The following is a 9597-nucleotide window of genomic DNA, read 5'->3' as shown; positions in this document are numbered from 1 at the left end:
TGGCGCTGCGGCTGACTCCAGCTTCCTGCTAATGCAGACTCCGGGAGCCCTCCCGCCCCGGCTCCTGCCTTTGGCCTCGTCCCTCTCTGGCTGTTGTGGGTGTTTGGGGAGTGAGCCAGCTGAAGGGAGCTTTTTCCCTGCATTTCTGTTTCTCCCTCTCTCCTTCTCTGTCACTCTGTCTCTCAGGCGTTTTCTTAAAATATTTTCTCATTTTAATCAACAATTTCCATTTCTAAAGATGTGATATGTATAATGATTGAGGAAATACCTCAATCTCTTGATAAAGGTGGTCTTGATAAAATTAGATACAAATTTAAATGTTGTGAATAATCTATTAAGGCTCAACAGTAGAACATAGCATAAGACAGAATGTGACAATTTGAATAACATTTGTAAATACTTCAAATATATGAATTGATATAGCTCTAATGTTAAGTGATAAAAAAGATGATATAAAATTTTATATGCACTGAAGCTGGCATTGCGGTGTAGCAGGTAAAGCCACTGCCTGATATGCTGGCATCTAATATGGATATGCCAGTTCAAGTCCTGGCTACTTAACTTCCAGTCCAGCTCTCTGCTAATGTGCCTTGGAAAGCAGTGGAAGATGGTCCTAGTGCTTGGGCCTCTGCACCCATGTGGGAGACCAGGAAGAATCTCCTGGGTCCTGACTTTGGTCTGGCCCAGCGCAGCCATTGTGGCCATCTGGGAAAAGACCCAACACATGGAAGATCTGTCTCTTTCTGTCTCTTCCCTTTCTCTCTGTAACTCTGCCTTTGAAATAAGCAAAATAAATCTTCAAAAAGAATTTCATATGCACCAGCTTTTTAAAAAATGTTACCAGAAATTATTTACTGGAATCATACCAGAATAGTAGTAGTAGCTGCTCGTGGGTAATGAGATACTTTACATTTTATCCTTATATTTTCTTTTTTTATTTATTTTTTATTTAGTAAATATAAATTTTCAAAGTACAGTTAATGGATTACAATGGCTTCCCCCCCATAATTTCCCTCCCACTCACACCCCTCCCATCTTCCACTCCCTCTCCCATTCCATTCACATCAAGATTCATTTTCAATTATCTTTATATACAGAAGATCGATTCAGTATATATTAAGTAAAGATTTCATCAGTTTGCACCCACACAGAAACACAAAGTGTAAAATACTGTTTCAGTACTAGTTATAGCATTACTTCACATTGGACAACACATTAAGGACAGATCCCACATGAGAAGTAAGCACACAGTGACTCCTGTTGTTGACTTAACAATTTGACACTCTTGTTTATGGCGTCAGTAATCTCCCTAGGCTCTAGTCAGGAGTTGCCAAGGCTATGGAAGCCTTTTGAGTTCGCCAACTTCGATCTTATTTAGACAAGGTCATAGTCAAAGTGGAAGTTCTTTCCTCCCTTCAGAGAAAGGTACCTCCTTCTTTGATGGCCCCGTTCTTTCCACTGGGATCTCACTCGCAGAGATCTTCCATTTAGTTGTTTTTTTTTTTTTTTTTTTTTTTTTTTTTGCCAGAGTGTCTTGGCTTTCCATGCCTAAAATACTCTCATGGGCTCTTCAGCCAGATCCGAATGCCTCAAGGGCTGATTCTGAGGCCAGCGTGCTATTTAGGACATCTGCCATTCTATGAGTCTACTGTGTATCCCGCTTCCCATGATGGATTGTTCTCTCCCTTTTTGATTCTATCAGTTAGTGTTAGCAGACACTAGTCTTGTTTGTGTGATCCCTTTGACTCTTAGACCTATCAGTGTGATCAGTTGTGAACTGAAATTGATCACTTGGACTAGTGAGATGGCATTGGTACATGCCACCTTGATGGGATTGTATTGGGATCTCCTGGCATGATTCTAACTCCACCATTTGGGGCAAGTCCAATTGAGCATGTCCTTATATTTCCATATTTTTTAAACTTTTCACAGAAATCATACTTCACTTTTGGAATAATTACCAAAAAAAAAAAAAAAAAAGAAAAGAAAAAAGAAAAAGGGAACTCCAGCCCTGGACATCTGAGTGTTGCATCTGGCAGCTTTTGTGGTAGCCGAGGTTTGACACCTCCCGAATTCTCAGATCTGACTGTGGCAGGTGCTCTCCCCAGTGGCCGTCACATACCCAGGTAACCCCGCGCTCTCCACAATGGCTGTGACAGGTGCTGGGCACGGAGGCCTTGCTTTGCTGCTGCAAGAGGGAGAATGAGCGGAGCTGACACCTTGTCACTTCCTCCAGTACTTCATGATCAATGCCAAAAAACGCCTCAGAGCAACACAGGAATGGAAGTTTCCTCTGAGAGTGGAAAACCACAACAGCGCTCAGGCACTAGGAAGGCGGGGAGGGTGTCTACGTGCAGCCCTGCAGCAGCATGGGGGATGAGGTTCCCGGCGTCGCGGGGCGGCAGCGGGGTCACAGGAGTGCTGGGCCAGGGGCAGCCCCTGCAGGCAGCCTGCGGGCCTCTGTCTCTGAAGAGCTGCGCGTGATTTCCTCTCAGTGGAGCCCACGCGTGCCCTTTGCGTTTGTTTCCAGGCGCACGCATACTTATGTGAGTTCTCTCTCCTCTGATATTTTCACAGGAAGATAAAGGTAGGCCTGAGCGAGATCAGCGAGGGGTATACATGAGCCGTTCCCGCCAGGTAGCTAAGCAGGGCCTGTGATGGGCACTTCCTGTAGCTGAGGAGTATTTCCAGCCCCCACCCCAGAGCAACAGAACCTATGAGTGCTCAAGCCCCCGGTGTAAAACGTGCAGTCTCTGCACAGAACCTAAGCAGTCCTCAAGTTTCAGTCTGTTTGAGAGAGAGAGAAAGAGGGAGCTCCCGTCTGCAGGTTCATTCTCCAGGTGCCAGAAGCAGCATCTGGGAACTCAATTCAGGTCTCCCACATGGGTGGCAGGATCCCACCTACTTCAGTCATCACTGCTGCCTCCCATGGTTGACATTAGCAGGAGGATGGAGTCTGGAGCTGCAGTAGGGAACTAAACCCACGTACTCAGAGAGGGAACACGACCTCCTAATGTGTGTCTTGACTAGTAGGCCAAATGCCTGCTCCCTGCCACGTGCTTAAGATCATTTCTAGGTCACTTATGGTTCTCAATACAGTGGAAACGCTGTGGGAATTGTTGTCTGCCATATTGTTTAGGGTATAGGGCAGGGAAAAAATCTGTACATGTTCATTCTAGACACAATTATTTTCTGTTTTCAATCCACAGTTGATTGAATTCATGGATGTGAGTTCTCAGGAGGACTTGACTGCCTTTGGAAGTAGCTGGCCAGCACATGGAACAAATGTGTTTCATGAAAAGGATAGAAAGAGAAGACTCCTGGGCAGGTCTTCAGAATCCAGGTAGGAAATAGTCCCTTTGAGAATATCTGAGTATTTGCATTTGGTTACACAGGTGATGATTAATGAAGTGAGAAATTGAACAGGATGGCAGGATAACCCAGAGGTGAACAAGGTGGGGCTACTGTTGCTCCTTTTGCAAGAACAAAGGTGAAATAAATAGGTGCAGCCTGTGAATGAATCAGAAATCCCAGTCCTGCCGATTAGGGTGTCAACTCCTTGCTTGTTGGTTATAGGTTCAAAGCAGTTTTATTTATAGTTGTCAGAATGTTTTGTTTTAGGAAAATTGACAAGCTGACTTAAGTTTTATGTGACACTATAAAGAACAGCCAAAGTTGGGAGACTTTTAATTGCTGTAGTTATGAGCTACTAAGATCCTGTGTTAATCAAGAATGGGGTGTTGGCAGCAGGACAGCAAGTCTAGAAATGACTTTCACTTATGTGATCGATTGATTTCTCCTAAAGGTGTCGAAGAAACTTAATGGGGTAGTTGTTTATTAACAAATTGTGCTGGAATAACTGGGTATCTGTGTGTGGGAAAAGCACTGATGTCAGGGCCAGCAGCTCCCAGAATACCAGGGAATCAGAGTTTGCAAGGGAAGCCACTGGATTTGACCTGAAGAGCTGATGTTGCCGAAGTGGTGAGGGCAGGTGCAGGGTGTGCACCGTGAGGGCTGAAGGGATGAGACAAGGAGAAGCAGTGGCCACCAGGAGCTGAAGAAGGGGACCAACACCCAGAAACAGGAAGGTAGGTTGCGCCTTGAAATGGGGCTGAGGGAGGGCAAAGCCTGAACACTTGTAGGATGAAGGGAGGGGAGGAATTCGGTGCAGTAGTTGAGAAGCCACTTGGGATGCCCACATCCTGGATCAGAGTGTCTGCCTTCGAGCCCTGGATCTGCCTCCAAAGCCAGCGTGCTGCTCGTGCAGACCCTAGGACGGCAGCAGGTGATGGCTCGAGTGAAGGGCTCCTGCCTCTGGCCTGGCCCGGCCATGGCTCCTGCAGGCATTTGGGGGAGGAAATCACAACTGGAATCTACAAAGAAACAAAATGATTTGAGTTTTTTTTCTTAAAGCGGAGCCTTGACAAGCTACTCAAAGTACATATTTTTGTTCATTTAAGATGGTTTTTATTTAACTGGCTGTGAAAAAGAACTTGCATATGTTTTGAATTATTTTGTGTTTGTTTTACCTAGTGGTTAATTTTATCTCTTGTGTGTAATTTTCCCACAGAGGTAGCTGATCCCCTTATGATATATCAGAGTTTGTTGTAAAAACTGGAAGCTAACCACCAGTTATTTGCTCATTAGGCTTTCTGTTTGAAGGTAATTCAGATGCTCTTAAGTTGTGAGAAGGAATCAGGGCCCCAGGTTTCCTGGTGGCAACAGAGTGAAACCTGAAGTGTGAGTTCACAGTCAGGAGGCTGACGTTGACAGTCCTCCTCAGGTTCCCTCGTTCTGTGTGCCTGTGTGGGTGCGTGTGTTTAGTTGTACACAGCAGTTGCTGTGCAGGTTCAGGTGTCCACCACCCATCAGGATGCAGACGGCTTCCTTGCATGACTGCCAGGCGTCTCCTAATCTCTTAGGAGCACACCTGCCACCTGCCCCACCAGCCCTGTTCCTAGCCATCATGCTAAAACTGTGTCTTTGCAAAAAGTTCCCTAGTTGTGGTGTGTACAGGTATTGATAGTTGATCATTTCTCTGCTGTTGGCTGAGTGGTCTTCCATGAGAAGGGCGGAGCACGGAGTGTTTAACCACTCACCCCAGGCAGCACATCTTAGCTGCCTGCTGTTTGGAGCTGTTACTAATAAAACTTCGGTGAACATTCATGCACTGGCTTTTGTGTGGGCACTTTTTCCATTCCTTTGGGACAAATACCTACTGTTGTAATCGCTGGGGCTTCTGGTAGTTGCATGTTTCAGAAGAAACTGCAGTTTTCAAGAGTACACCATTTTAAAGAAAAAATTATTTATCTGAAAAATAGAGTTACAGAGAGGGAGATACAGAAAGATCTTCCATCTTCTGGTTCACTCTCTCTATGGCCTCAATGGCCAGGGCTGGACCAGACCACGGTCAGAAGCCAGGAGTTCCATCCAGGTCTCCCATGTGGGTGCAAGGGCCCAAGAACTTGGACCATCCTCCACTGCCTTCCCAGGCACATTAGAAGGAAGCTGGGCCGGCGCCGCGGCTCACTAGGCTAATCCTCCGCATAGCGGTGCCGGCACACTGGGTTTTAGTCCCGGTCGGGGCGCCGGATTCTGTCCCGGTTGCCCCTCTTCCAGGCCAGCTCTCTGCTGTGGCCAGGGAGTGCAGTGGAGGATGGCCCAAGTGCTTGGGCCCTGCACCCCATGGGAGACCAGGATAGGTACCTGGCTCCTGCCACAGGATCAGCGCGGTGCGCCGGCCGCCGCAGCCATTGGAGGGTGAACCAACGGCAAAGGAAGACCTTTCTCTCTGTCTCTCTCTCTCACTGTCCACTCTGCCTGTCAAAAAAATAAAAATTAAAATTAAAAAAAAAAAGAAGGAAGCTGGATCAGAAGTGGAACAGCCAGAATATGAACTGGCAGCCAGTTTAGCCTAACCCACTATGCCACATTGCTGACCCCAGAGTACATGGTTCTACATTGCTACCAGCAAGGCGTGAGTAACCCAGTTTCTCTGCAGCCTTGACAGCGTCTTGTGTTGTCTCCTTTCCTGGACATTGTGGAAATTATGCAATCACACTTCATCGTGGTTTCAGTCTGCATGTCTCTGATGGACAATGACACTGGACACATTTCATCTGCATAATTTGTCATCTGTAGATCCTCAGAGACATACCTGTTCATTTATTTTGCCCACTCTCTGCTTGTATTGTTTGTTTCTAATATTGGGTTCTGAATGTTTCTTGTATGTTACACATACTAGTCTTTCACTGGATATGTGGTCTGCAGATATAGCCTGTTAGTCTGTGGTTTGTCTTGTTATTCCCTTAACAGGGCCTTTCACTGAGTCAAACGTGGAGAGTATGCCAATTATTTTATGAATTGTGCTTTTGATATCAAATCCAAGAACTCCTTGACTAGACTAAATATTCCAAAGCTCTTCTCCACCTTGTATAATAGTTTTGTAGTGGTATATTTTCATTTGAGTAAATGATTTATTTTGAGTTAATTTTCTAATAAGTTGTAAGGTTAGACCGAGTTCATTTCTTTTACCTGTATGAGTATATTTCTGGGTTCTGATCCATTGATCAGTGTGTCCATCCCTCTGATAATCCTACACTGTCATTTTTACTACAACTCTGCAGTAAGAGCTAATATCGGGTCAAATAATGCCTCCCACTTTATTTTCCTTTTCATCAAGATGGTTTATGTTATTCTAGGGCATTAACTTTCTCTCTAACAGGAAGGACAAACTCATCTATATTTATTAAAAACCATGCTGGGATTTTACTTCTGCATTAAACTGATGGATTTGTTTGGGTAGAATTGAAGTCTTTACAGTGTTGATTTTCCCATAAACATAATCTTTCTCTCCATTTATTTTGACCTTTGATTTCTTTCATAAGCATCAGAAGCCTGGAGCTTCATCCAGATCTCCCATGTGGGCAGCAGAGGGCCATGCACTGGGCCATCTTCTGCTGCTTTTCCCCAGACCATTAGCAGGGAGCTGGATCAGAAGTGGAGCAGTGGCACAAGAACTGGCAGCCATAGGGGAGGCCGGTGTTGCATGTAGCAGCTTTAAACACTATGCAACAACACTGGCCTCAGCATTTTGTAAATTTTTTAAAATTTATTTGACAGATAGAGTCAGACAATGAGGGAGAGTGACAGAGAGAAATGTCTTCCTTCCATTGGTTCACCCCCCAAATGGCTGCTATGGCCGGAGCTATGCCGATCAGAAGCCAGGAGCCAGGTACTTCTTCCTGGTCTCCCATGTGGGTGCAGGGGCCCAAGCACTTGGGCCATCCTCCACTGCCTTCCCGGGCCACAGCAGAGAGCTGGACTGGAAGAGGAGCAACCGGAATTAGAACCCAGTGCCCATATGGCGCCTCAGGCGGAGGATTAACCAAGTGAGCCACAGTGCCAGGCCCCAGCATTTTGTAATTTTAACATAAGGATCCTACCTGTATTTTGTTAAGTGTATATCTGGCCAGTTATTATGTTTTAATGAAACAAAGTTAGCAGGTTTGCTGGAAACAACCACCAAACTTTTATCACTTCTAAATTTATTAAATCAAAACTGTTGCAGAATGTCAGAGTATTAATAACTGGCCTCCGTATTCATGATGACTAGTCCTTTTTCTTGATCCTGGGTCTTGGACTTTAAAACTAGATACATTTGAGCTATGCATTCATCTATCTGTCTGCCTATCTATCTATCATCTATCCATACGTCTACCAATCTGCTGATCTATGTGGCTGTCATCTATCGTCTATCTTCTACTAAAGCACTTTCATCAGCAGCTCTGGCTACACGCAAACATAATTTATACCACGTTTAATTGTCTTCTCTGTCATCGTCCTTCTTCTCTCTGCGTCATCTGAATTATTATTCACGTTCCTCAAAGCACTCCTTAATTGGAAGCTAAAGGGCAGTCACCTCCACACTTTGACAGCCCTGACCTTAGCTAAGCCGATGTTCACACTCTTAGACTGTGTTGGAAGACCTGACCCCCAGATTTCTGTATCATGTTCCACATCTTGACTTTAGATATGATAAAAATGACTTTCTAGATCAAGTATTTGTATGTTCTCTGAGCCTGCGTTGATAACCTACTCAAGTGAGATACCATACTTTAATCAGTGCAGCTTCATTAGAATAACAGAGAGTGGCTTTTTGTGTTCCACAGCCTATTCCTGATCACGGTGCTTTCTTGAGTCCTGCCAGAGATTTATGAGACAGAAAGCTCCAGTCCAGCACTGAAGATCAACATATGCAGAAATTTAAGGCTGACTGCAGAGGAACAGAGAAAAGTAAAAGAAAAATGGGTTCATTAATTTCCAGTGAAATTGAGAGGGAGAAAAAGATTAATAGGGAAACCCTAAAATACTTTTTGCTGAGTAAATTTTCTATTATCCAGGATATAAAAAATATTGCTCATATGATTTTAATCTGTGGACTTAGAGAAACAAGTGGTCACTGGAGTCAGGCAGGCACACACATCTGTACCGAACAAGAACAGTAAGTACCCAGAGACAAGTGCAAAGTGGTAGCAGATTTATGCAAATAGAAGCAGCAAGTTACTGAGGAGGGTCAGGAAGAGGTTCATGGAGCAAGAGGTGGGGTCATGAACTAAGTTTGAATGTAGCTGGACAGAAAGCACAAAAAGCCCTGGCAAACCTGGACGGAAGAGGTCAGGATAGAAAATGCGTCAGAGTTGTCACTGGCAAAGAGAACGTCAGAAGAACGAGGCCATGGAGAGGAGCAGGAAGAGAAGGTGGCCAGATTCAGCAGCCTTCTGGGCTCCAAGGAGAAGCGAGGCCCTAACTGGATAGTACGTGTTCTCTGTTTTTACTTCCACATGGGTTCCTAGAGCGACCACTGTGTGCTCATCACCAGAGATAGCCCTGCGTTCCTGAATTACAGGTGGGGGTGAGACAGCTGATGGGGACTATGAGCAGTATGACTGAGCTCAGCCAGAGGCCAGGGGAGGTGAGTGATTCTCCGGGGGCTCCTTTGAGTCTCGTGAAGCCGCTGAGTCCCTTCAGGCCGAGAGTGTGTGATGAGTTTAGCTTTAGATGTTCATTCCAGTGGGTTGGAGAAGGTGCAGAAATGGAAGGGGGCACCCAGCATGCTCACAGCCATACTGGAGAGAGGGAGAGGGAGGTGGAGAAAGGCCACACAGAGCACTGAAGGTGTCTTTTGGAGACAGTTGGAAAATCTTAGCAGTAGACTTGAGAGGATGGGAGTGGTTGTGGGATGCAAGCACCCGGGGGTGCCGTCTGCAGAAGAGATCCCTGGAACGGGAGCTGAGGCAGGAGAAGAGATTTACAACAGTGGACATGGCAGGAATATCAGTCACCATGTAGCCGTCAGGACGGCTCTTGGCCTTGACAGGTGTTACCTCCCCACAACCCCACTGCCCTCTCCATGGGACAAAAGACAGTTCTTTTGTAAAGGTCAGAGAGGGTGCGCAGTTTTCATCCTAAGATCACACAGACGGTGAGCAGAAGAGCACTGCCCAGCCTGGACTTCTGAGCTGGGGTAGGAAACGTTAAATTATGTATGTGGGCACAGAAGTGGAGAGACCTAAATGTGAGTGCTGAGACAGGAGT

The sequence above is a fragment of the Oryctolagus cuniculus genome, chromosome 14 (assembly GCF_964237555.1).
Source record: "Oryctolagus cuniculus chromosome 14, mOryCun1.1, whole genome shotgun sequence".
NCBI lineage: Eukaryota > Metazoa > Chordata > Mammalia > Lagomorpha > Leporidae > Oryctolagus > Oryctolagus cuniculus.
Note: the sequence above shows the minus strand (reverse complement) of the source record.